This window comes from Dipodomys ordii, unplaced genomic scaffold, assembly GCF_000151885.1.
Source record: "Dipodomys ordii isolate 6190 unplaced genomic scaffold, Dord_2.0 Scaffold104, whole genome shotgun sequence".
NCBI lineage: Eukaryota > Metazoa > Chordata > Mammalia > Rodentia > Heteromyidae > Dipodomys > Dipodomys ordii.
This window is the reverse complement of record NW_012267320.1, coordinates 2,896,977-2,908,756: the sequence shown is the minus strand read 5'-3', so window position 1 is coordinate 2,908,756 and position 11,780 is coordinate 2,896,977. Positions and strand designations below refer to the sequence as shown.

Here is an 11,780-nt window from a genome sequence, read left to right as displayed (position 1 = left end):
CCATCCCTTCCCTCCCCACCTTCCTCCCCGCCCCCCCCCCTGCCAAGTTGTAAAGTTCCTTTTCAATATAGTGTCTTGTACATCTCATTGTTACAATGGGTCAACCTATACCCTTATTTCAGCATTTTGTTTTTTCCCTTCCCCTCACCAAATTAGAAAATGTATATACAAGATTCAGGGCACTGACATCAAATATAGTGAAAACGGGTTATACCATGGGGAAAGAACATATAAAAGAAACAAAAAAATCACATGGTACAGTTTAAATATGTTAAAAAACAATAGCAAGAAAGGAAAAACAAGTTGTGTCCCTATCTTGGGGTTAATTTCACTTAACATCATCTTATATGGTCATATGTACATAGCTTTTGACATTTTCTGCTTGTTCTAGACTTATGAAAGGTTTTAGTTTCACCATCTTCTGAAAATGATAGCTTTGCTGGGTAGATTAGTTTGGGTTGGGGTGGTTGCAGGTAGCTGGAGCAGCCTAGCTCATGTCCATCCCAGAGACCCCACTCTAACCTTTCCATCCCCCGCTGCATATTTGATGGAGCTAGTGCCAACTAGTCTGGGCCAAGTGAGTGCTACCACCTATAAAGGCCAATCTTGGGCTAAGGCCCTGACAACCTCTCAATCCAAATGCCTAAATCACAGTGAAAGTTCACAAGAGGGAACAATCAAGATAATGAGCCAAATATGAAAACTAACAACAATCAAAGAAAGACTCCAGTGAGAATGAAGAAGAAATAGAAGACAAAAGGACCATTAAAGAAAAGATGACAGAATTCACCAATAAAATAAAAGGGGAGGTGCAAACACAATTTCAAGAATGATAGACATGACAAAAAAATCTAAGACTCCCAGAAAGATATGGAGAGAAAAATAGACAAGCTTACACTTCATTAAAAGATGAAGTAGACATTATGAGAACTGATCTCAGAATCATAAAAGGTTCCATTTCTACAATGCAAACCACAGTGGAATCCATAGGTAATAGAATAAATGAAATGGGAAATAGAATTGCAGAACTTGAGTATAACTGTCAGACCCAGCTAAGGAATCAAATCTATGCATAATTGGCATTGACAAGGGGGAGGAATTTAATAATAAAGGCATTGAAAACATATTTAGTAAAATAGCTGAGAACTTCCCTACTCTTGAGAGAGAAAATCTCACCCCCCCCAACAGAAGCATATAGAACCTCCAGTAGATTGGATCCAAGAAGAAACACTTCTAGACACATCATAGTAAAAACATTAGACTCGAATAGCAAGGACCTGACTTTAAATGTCCCAAAAATCAAAGGAGCTATATTACAATGGTAAGAAAATCAGGATCACTGCAGACCTCTCCACACAAACACTCAATGCAGAGAGAGCCTAGAATGGTATAATCCAAGCTCTGAAGATCAGCAGCTGCCAGTCCATTATTCTTGATGGCCATCAGCAGACTCCTCTTTCCCACCCTCTCCAAGCAAGGCTATAGCACCGTATAGAGGCTCTGACCACTGGTGCCTATTGGAGAGTGTTTGGGGGCCCCTGTTCAATGTCAGCGAGCTTCTCCTCTGCATCCCTGAACAAATCAAAACTTGGTGCTCCAGTGTAGTGTGTGTGGGTGCCACTGACTCCATGGACCACCTGCAAATTCCAGCTTAATCTCTGCTGTGGTTTCCAGCTTGTTTGCTTTTGTTATGGTTTAGTTTTGAAAGAACAGAAGTAAGCTTACTTATAATGGAATGAATTTTTCCCCCTGATGACACATTTGATTTTGTTATTTTACTGCCTTACATTGCATAGGGAAAGAAATTCATAAAGGAATGTTCAGTCCTCTTCCACCTTTGCCTCCTTGTAGAAATCGATGATTGTAGATAGAAAGGTAGGTCAGCTTATTAGTCATTCTGTAGCATGATAGTCTTTTTGCCTATGATGAGTAGCATTACACTTTACAATAAAACAAAATTCTGTGTGAATCATGAGTGGACATAAGTATGAGTGTGTTGGTGCTTGCCTATAGTCTCAGCTTCTCAAGGGGCTGAAGTAGAAGGAGCACTTGATTCTGGAAGTTTAGAGCTAGCCTGAGAAACATAGTGGGTGCTTGCCTCAAAAAGGATTCCAAGGATAGCCAGTGTCATACTCTAAATCAGTGGCTTCCACCACTTATGGCTGCTACAAAGTAGGACCCTTTAGGCTCTGGAAGGCCACTGGAGCACATTGTCATTTTACTTTCCTGAATTTCAAGCCAGTTGCAAACATCGCCTGACTCCAGGTATTTTGGAACAGTGTGGTCACACCTTGGCTCTCCATCACCTTGCTCTTTTCTTTCTTTTCTTAGGTCTGGAAAGAAGACATGGATAAGCTCTCCCTTTAGAATCAAGGTGGGTTCTTAATTGTTCAAGCAGGCTTGCAAAAGGTTTGGTTGTGTTTCAGGTAAAGTGTGGTCATGGCTTCTCAATTCTTAAGTTGGAATTCTTAGTGTTTTCTATATTTTCTTATCATGGTTTTTACAGTGTTGGGCTAGATACAGTCATGCATCACCAAATGAAGGAAATACATTCTGCAGAATGCATTGGTAGACATTTTCAACATTATGCTAACATAAACTAAGCTAGGATACCATAGGACTTCACTTGGTGGTATAATCAGATGAGACCACTCTCATAGATGCAGTCCATCATTGACCAAAGATTAAGACAAGAGTTATGCATACATAAAGCTTATGCCTCACCTGCATTCCTAGGAGAGAAAATGAATCATGGGCATGTGTGTATGGAGGGACCACCATGCCTATAGTCCCGCCAAATTAAGGGAAGGGCTTTGATCAAACCATATTGCTCTGAAACAACAGAAAGTAGATCTTTACCCATGTGGTAAAAATCTCCACAGGTGAGATTCTGACTAGCCCATCTCTGTTCACCAGTTGCTCTAAAAACTCTTCTATTGTTATGGAGGAATCAGAATCAATGGGGGACTGAAGTTGATCTACTTGTTTGGAGAACACTTTGGCTGTTCCTCAAAAAAGCTCAACACAGAGTTAGCACATAACTTTGCTGTTCTCCTGGGGGGCAGGGCCAAGAAGAATAAAAGACACGTCTATGCAAAAGCTTGTACATAACTATTCAGGCGGCATTATTCATAACAGCCCAGAATGGAGACAACACAAATGTCCATCAATTCTAGAATTGTGATTCTACTACAATTAAATAGAAATGTGATCTATCCATGCAGTGAATACTTATTGGTAACAAATAATACAAATATTATTTGTAACAAAGAAGAATGCAGTATTGACTCATGCTACATCATGGCTAAACTTTGATGAGAGCATACTTGTGAAGGAATCCATTTGTATGATTCCATTCATGTGAAGTTCTCCAAAAAAGCAAATCCACAGATGGAGAGCAGATTCACTAGGGAGAGATGGAGAGTGACAGCCAATGGGGAATGGGTTCCTTTCACAGGACGATGAAGCTTTTAAATTGGTGATGGTCAACTTCTTCTGTCACTATCCTAAAAGCCCCAGGATTCATGTAAATAAGTAGATAGTATGCCTTGAGAATTACACCTCTATAGAGCTGTAATTTTTTAAAAAAGGAAGTGGGGAAGGGATTCTAAAGCTCTGGTTGCCTGTGAGGTAGATGACAGAAGGTGTGGGAGCAATCTGAGTTCATGGGGACTTCTGAATTGACTTTCTTTAGGGGTTAGGAATTGTGTGGAGTTGAAGCAAGTCAGGACCTCTGACTTGGGGTCTTGGGGAGGACAAAACGGAGACACTCCTGATATCCACCAAGGCTATGTCTCAAATTGTCCCCCATCTGTCTCTGCAGGCAAACAGACCCAGGAAAGCTAGGGTAGACCCCCAACACACACATTGTTGCTTTCTAGAATTCCACTTTCATGTCGTCACACAGGGTGGGGGTGGGGAGCCCTTCACTTAGGCAGGCATCATCAAGTGATTATACTTTTTTATTCCAAGGCATGGAGCTCTTGTCTACAAATTATAAATCTTTTCAATAACAGGGTTTGAATTCAGGCCCTTGCACTAGCTCAGCTGGGATTCTACATGAATGGTGCCTCTAACCTCCATTTTACAAATCTTGTTAGGAATTTTAGCAAGATATTTAAACTAAAAGTGAAAAATAAAACTCTAGGACAGTTTTTAAATTTTAAACCAATAGTCCTGTGCAAGCCCCATGAACATGTAATAACAGCACTCATTTGTTTATTATAACAATTATTCTGTACATCATGTGATAACCTTCCTATCATCCTTGCTGTTTTAGGAAATTAAGATTCAGGGAAGTGCAGTGCTTTTGGACAACTCTATCTCTAGAACTGATCTTCATCATATAGCAGTTACCTTCTGGAAGCTTCTGAAATGTACAAGACCTGCCAGGTAGATGGTACCCTGGTAGCACTTCTGTGCTGTGCTGTTTCTGACATTTGCTGTGGGATGTCTGGACCTCAGGCTAGCAGAACAGGATGGAGAACTTTTGAGGTGAGTTTACTGCAGCATGCTTTCATTGTCTCCAGCAGGTATTTATCTGGGTAAGGAATCAAACACACATACCTAGAGTTGTCTAGTTCTAGTTGGGACAGTTCTTAGGAATTGATCCAAGCATACAGTTATGTCCTCTGACTTACTAATGAATGTGAAGGTGAGCTCATAGACAGGAGGAAGCATTGTACTAAAGCCATTCAGACGACTCATGGGTAATTCCTTTCCATTCATACACCAGTCTGGGACTGAATCAAGCTTCCTGGGCCCTGTGGACAACAGGTTCTTCCAGTGTGGGTGCAGGAGCCATCCGAGTCACTGCTGCGAGCTCCTGTTTCATGCAAATGGCTCCTCCCACTTTGCAGCCCAGGCTGTTCTTCCTGTGTGGAACCAGAACCCAGCCCCAAGTGATGTATTATCTATACTTGACTTTATGGGAGACTAGGGACTGTTCTTGAGACTTCAGCCTCTGCTGAGTACCTTTTTTTGCCTATTAAATCCTAGGCTCTTTGTTTGGTATTGAGTGTGGTTATATAGCATAATACTTGTATTTTATTTTCCTTCTCTGACACCTGAACTTTGAGAAATCCACTAGATTATGTCCAGAAATGATTCTCTCTTCTTTTATTGCTTGTTATTACTATTATTAATCTCATTTAATTCTTACATTCTGATCCCCAAGTGGTCTTTTCTTCAATTAAGAAGTGTTTTCCTTTATTTGTTTTTTCAAGTTTGCTTCTTCATATCATTTTTTTACCTTTTAAGGAACTCTTAATATTCAATATTTAATAGACAGTATTCTTTCAGTTTCCAATATTCTTAAATTTGACATTTCTGGCTTTTATATTCTCATTAATGATTTTTTTTTCCTCATTGAATTTTCTCTGTTTTCTGACATAGTTTTACATTTTGAGTCTTCTGATAGCTTATTTACTGGTACTTCAGAGAACGTGCAAGGCTGAAGGATGGATATAAATGAGAGGCATGTTGGCTGTTTTTGTACTAATTGCTTAGTGATGGTTTACTCCCAGGAGGTAGGAGGATACAAAATCCACTGATGGGGAAAACTACAGTTGACAAGAAGGTCTCTTCAGACTAACCCTTGACGGTATTTTCAATCTGACCAATCCCAGACAGGAAGCAGCTGTGTTGACAGTTTTGAAGTAGGGTTTATCCTCTGATCTTCTTGGTCCTTTCCAAAAATTGCTCCTCCTTTTCCTTTGTGCTCTCTTCACAGGTCCTCAAGCTTTTCTTCTTGTTGTATTGTGTGCCTGTGGGCTGGCTTCCTCTGAAGCGTGTTAGCTCTGCCTACTTTGAATGTGTTTTAGTCTCTTTGGGCTGCCAGAAGTTACCACAGTCTGGATAAATGGAAAAATAGAAATTTATTTCTTCCTAGTCCTAGAGTCTATGATCAAGGTGATGTGGGATAGGTTTACTTTCTTCTGAGGTCTCTTTCCTTGGCCTGCTGATGGCTACTTTCCCACTGGGCCTTCATGTGACCTTTCCTCTATTGCACATTCCTGCTTTCTTTCTGTGTTCAAGTTTTTTCTTCTCACAATGATACTTGATTGGATTTGGACTCAACAAATAAGCCTAATTTAACCTTTACTACTTCTGTAAAAGCTTTATCTCTAAATACAGTCCTATTCTGAGGTGGGAGTAAGGTTTCAATACATGAATTTTAGAGAAGCATAACAAACAGTCTGCAATCTATAACTAGAAGAATTTAGATCAGTAAAAGTTCGGTTGAATATTGGAATGAAGTTCTCCCTTGTTATTCCCTTTGCCCCACTTTTCAAGGAAAGTGTGTTCTGAACTTTTTGTTGTTGTTGGTCATGGGGCTTGAACTCTAGGCCTGGGCGCTGTCCCTAGCTCTTCAGCTCAAGGTGAGTGCTCTACCACTTGAGCCACAATACCACTTCCAGTTTTCTGGCAGTTAATTGGAGATAAGAGTCTCATGGACTTTCCTCCCTGGACTGGCTTTGAACTGCGATCCTCAGATCTCAGCCTCCTGAATAGCTAGGATTACAGATGTGAGCCACTGGCCCGTAGCTCTGAACTTTTTAAAATATGTCCTACTGGGGCTTGTACTCAAGGTCTTATGCTCTCCCTTAGCTTTTTCTCTCAAAGCTGGTGTGCTACTATTTGAGCCACAGCCCTTCTTCCAGCTTTTTGCTGGATTTATCTGCCAAGGCTGACTTTGAACTGGGATGCTCAGATTTCAGTAGGTAGGATCACAGTCATGAGCCAGTAGCACCTAGCTATTCTGAAGGTTTTCTTCTTAAACTAAATTTAGTGAATGATCAGTTTGTTGTCTTTTTTGTTTCTTAGCCAGTCATATTTTTTGTCATTGTTTTGTTTTTGTAAATGACTCTATAGTGGTATGAATAAACGATCCCTTCCATCCCCAGAACCTTTCTGCTGCATGTGTAGAAACGAATTCTTTGCTTGAAGTTAGATCCAGTCTCTAATCTCCATGCATTGCCTCTGGAATTTTTACAGCAGACCTACCTGTGTTTGTCCATGGAGATCAGAATTCTATTACTGTGTGCTGGATTTACTCTCCTTGGAAATTTAGTTATTTTTGTTTCTCAACACATTTTCATTTCATCCTATTTATTTCCGTGCTTTGACAAATTTGAACTTTTCCAAAAGCACAGAGAAATGAATTTTTCCAGTTATGCTCATCATTTGTAGTTTCTCTTTTAGTTAATGATGAAAAGGAATTAAATTTTTCCCATTATTGGCTATTTTATTCTTTTGCATTCGTGTTTGTTATTTTTTGTTCAGTCTCCTCATTGAAATGTTCATCTCATTTAAATAGCTAGCTAATGGTATATGTATCCACAACAGAGTTGTTGCCAGGCACACAAATGAACAGATTCCTTATTCAAATGTTCAATGCCCATAAGGCGGAGTCTATGTATACAACTGAGAGGAGGATGTGGGACTGGGTCCCAGGATGGATATTGTCAAGATGGCAGCTTCCAGTGAATTTAGTAGTTCACCACTGCTATCTACTGAACCCAGGTGATTTTTTTCATTTGCTTGGCCTCAAGTGCACATTGAAGTTCACAGTGTAGCTGTTCTGAGCCATTTGCTATGACCCATGCTTTGCATGCTCTGGTTCTTTTCTGGCTCATGAGCATGCTTTCCACTGCCAAGGACACTCTTCTTTCTCTATGCACTGTGAAGTTTACCTGAACCTGAGCTAGTCTGGATGCTCTCCAAGGTCTTCCAAAGACCCTGGTGGTTCCTCTTAAGGGTGTATAATCCTGCTTTGCAACAGTCTGTAGATAAGTCTGTCATTCTCTTCTGTCTTTTCTGCATTGTGGATCTCTTTTACAACTGATGAGGCCTATGGATCTTATGTTAGAATCTCATTGTCAAGTGCATATAGTAAAGCACATTGGGTTGGGGTTCAGAGCAAGGAGAAGAAAAGAAAATCCCACTCTCTCCCAGTGGATGCTGCAATGAATCCAATACAGAATAGATGGAGCAGCAGACTGGTAAAGATGACAGAATTTCAGGTCCTGCTGACCCAGTGGTGAGTTAGTGTTTTGCCTTTTCTAGCATAACATCATCTGGATTCTGTGGAGCGTGAAATCTAGTCATGGGCACTGGTGCAAGGCCCAGGAAAAACCCTCTATTTCTTAACTCTCTGGCTTAAAAAATAGAAAGGATATCTTCTAGGACTTACAAGGAATAGAAAAATCCAATTTTGTTTTTTTTTTTCTCTTTCCTTCATTCTCCGTGTCTGGCCCTGAGTGCCTTATGACCATGAAAGCATGAGGGCTCTGGGAACCTTGAACCCTGAGAGGCAGGAATCTGCCCCTGTGATCTGCAAATCCCAATGGGTCAGGAACCCTCCATCTCTGTCTGTCTCTTTGTTCTGCTGCTACTTATCCTAGGATACAAATATGGAAGTACACAACAGATTAGATTAATTAAAGCTCCTGATTTCTAATGAAAGGACTAAACAGTTGAGTTTCTTGGAACTAGAAAATATCAGAGACAGAGAGAGAGGGGTAGGGGGAGCTTGGAAAAGCAGCCCTATAAAGTTGTTTATGTGGGTTCATTCCTGAGATGTGCAAAAATAGACCTTAAATAGCATACTACCATCTTTGACAAGTGAGCTACAAACAAACCATTGCCCAGGTCCTAGACTTGCCTCTGGCCACTATTCTCATGCACAGAGAGAAAAAGGGAAGACTTGGAAATTGACCTCATATTGGAACCACAGCCTATAGAGGACTGGTTGAAACTTGTGACTGAAACCAGGTTAAATCTCAATGTTTTTGTTAGAGAAGTACTGGAAAGAAAGAACGATGTGGTATTAAAAAATTAGGAGGAAAAAAATAAAAATTAGGAGGAATACTGGTTAAAAGTTCCTAAATCTAAAGGAAGACATAAACTTACAGATTTTGAGAATATAAGAAAAACTAAACAAAATCCAGACAGTTCATAATATCATTGTCACACTGTTGAAAACTAAAGAAAACATAGGGGACTCCAGTGTAAGGCAGGCACAGTGCTGTTGGGGACTGGAGCTAGTACAGCCAGCGCTGTCTGGCTGGGAGTCCGAGCCAAATCGTCATTGTCACAATGTGGAGCAAAGACTGGATGGAGGTCTTCTGTTTGTGAATGACACAGACCATCACAATGCTTGTTTAAAAGGAGCACAGAAAGGTTGAAACCGCCAGGAGGGAAAAAATCTGATGCCTTAACTCTTTGGTTTTTGACAGATCCTAAAAATAAATGAATAAATAAAAGAAACTAAACTGTTGATGGGTGAAGTGGTGAGAGAAGCTGCGTTTTCACTTGCTGAGGCCAAGTTCACAGCAGGGGACTTCAGTACCACAGTTAATCCAAAATGTAAATAAAGCCCAGGTGAAGATTTGAGGAAAGAAAGATAACTTAACAGATTTTACCTTACCCAGTGTTTAAACATTACCATGAAGGAACTGACAGTTCGGAACTGACAGTTTAGCCAAAGGAGAGGAACAGTTGGCTAAATTAAAGAGGAATTATGCCAAAGCAGTGGAACTACTGGTGGAATTGGCTTTGCTGAAGGCTTCCTTTGTGACTCTGGATGAAGCCATCAAGATAACCATTGAGCATGTCATCCCTTCCTGGACTGAACATGCCCTTGCTTCTGTCATCACAGAGCTGGATGAAAGAGAGCAAGAAGAACTCTATAGGTTAAAGAACATACAGGAGAAAAAGACTCTCAAGGAAAAAAAAATCTGAAAAGGACTTGGAGCAACTGAGAGCAGCTGGAGAAGTGCCGGAGCCTGCAAACTGGCTGAAGAGAAGGATGAAAGTCTCTTAGAATCTTGTTGAATCATCTATCCTGTTCTGCTTCTTTTGGAAACGCCAAGACTGGCTCTATATTAATTGAATGTGTAGGTTTGGGGGGGGGCGTGTGGCTATTTCTTTTTGACCTAAAAAATTCACTAGGTATAAAATTTACCTGGAAGTCCTATGGGATTACTTTTGCAGAACCATAATTCAATAACCACATACCATAGTTGAATGAGATTTGTAGAACCTGCCTGGTAATGCACAAGATTTATTCTATACAAGTGTCACACTGCTCTGTTTCCAGCTGTTGTGTGTGATTGGTTTTAACAGGCACTTTAAGAAATAGCTTTAGAAAATATTAGTTGTCTTAGGCTAACTGCTGTACTCATTTGCTGATAGACGTTGGCACTGTTGTTTCAGACTGCGCTAGCCATCCTTGTGTTACCATGGTACTTCTCCCTCAAGCTTTGTGGAAACCTTCACTTATTTTTTCTTGCATGACAGGTCTCTTGTTTCTCATGGAAGCAGTTCTGCCAATTTAAATGTAATTATATTCAAAAAGTAAAATTATTTGGAAAGAAATCTTTTTTAAAAATATTAACTTACTGCTAAGAATAGTAATGTCCTTATGCTCATATCAGTGACTTACATTGATGTCCAGAAAGCTTTTTCTGCAGATATATTAGGGTAACCTTTTGTTACCTGACCTCCATATCAGTGTTTCACTAAAAGATTTAAGTTGTGACAATTACCACGGCTTGGGGTACTAACAAATGATAGCCATGAAAAAAAAGAAAGAAAAAAGTATGTAAAGCAGTCAGAGACAAGCATGTAACCATGTTACTTTTATAGGGTTATGTGATGCCAATGGCTAAAGATTTTTTTCCAGAAGGAAATGGAACATTTTCTTAGTGCTGCAAGAAAATAATCAACCCACAATTCTATATCCAGTAAAAATGACCTTCAACCACATTCTCAGATGAGTGACTACCAAGAGCCTTGATTGTCACAGCACTACAGTTCTTCAGACAGTTGGAAAGTGGTAGTGAAAGACAGCCAGAAAATCAGACACAAAGCCCAATAGAAACAGGAAATACTTGACTAAACATAATATATTATTCTCCTCCCTTTCTGCCTCTGCCTCTTTCTTTCTCTCTCCCATAATGGTGGGAATAGAACTCAGGGCTTTGTACACACTAGGCAAGTACAACTGTTTTCTTGATTTCTTTGAAATGTTTGATGATTAGAAGCAAAACTTTACCATTGCTTAATGGCATTTTAAATGTATATGGGTATAATTAGTAACACAAGTACCACAAAAAGGAGGAAAGATAAAGGAACCTATATATTGATAACATATCACTTGAAGTGGTACAAGAATGATTCTGTATAGACTGTGAAAATTAAATATGTATATTTACTGTAAAATTACACAGAGAGATTTAGCAAAACTGCAAGAGTTAAAATAGACAAGAAAAAAACCCTGTTCAAATAACCTAAATGAAGTCAAGAAGAGGGAAGACACAGATAGAGAGAACAGAAAACAATAAAATAGAAACATTAGTAATTACATTAACTGTAACTGGATTAAATACATTAAGATTGTTAGAACTTTTCATTTTTTTCAATTCTAGGGTTTGAACCTAGGCCCCCTCACTTGCTGGTCAGGTGTTCTGCCAGTTGAGTAGACTCTAGCCCTTGTGCTTTAGTTTTGTCTCAGGGCTTTTGTGCTTTTGCTTAGGGTTGGCCTTGAACCACAATTGTCCTACCTCCACCTCCTAAGTAGCTAGGACTACAGGTATGAAATCCCATGTCTAATCCTAGAACAGAGTTTTATAATTTTACTGTTATTATTAAGGTGAGTAACAGATAAGTTTCCATTTCATACGTCAAGTAATGAATACATTTCTTTTTGGGCACTATCACCCCTTCCCTGGCTGTCCCATTTTTCCCTCCCATCCCCATCTACAAGTTGCATAGTT

General features: G+C 39.7%; 1 pseudogene; it reads left to right on the top strand.

The window, feature by feature from the left end:
* Positions 1 to 7,987: 7,987 nt before the first annotated feature.
* Positions 7,988 to 9,837, top strand: LOC105994017 (annotated as a pseudogene).
* Positions 9,838 to 11,780: the final 1,943 nt, after the last annotated feature.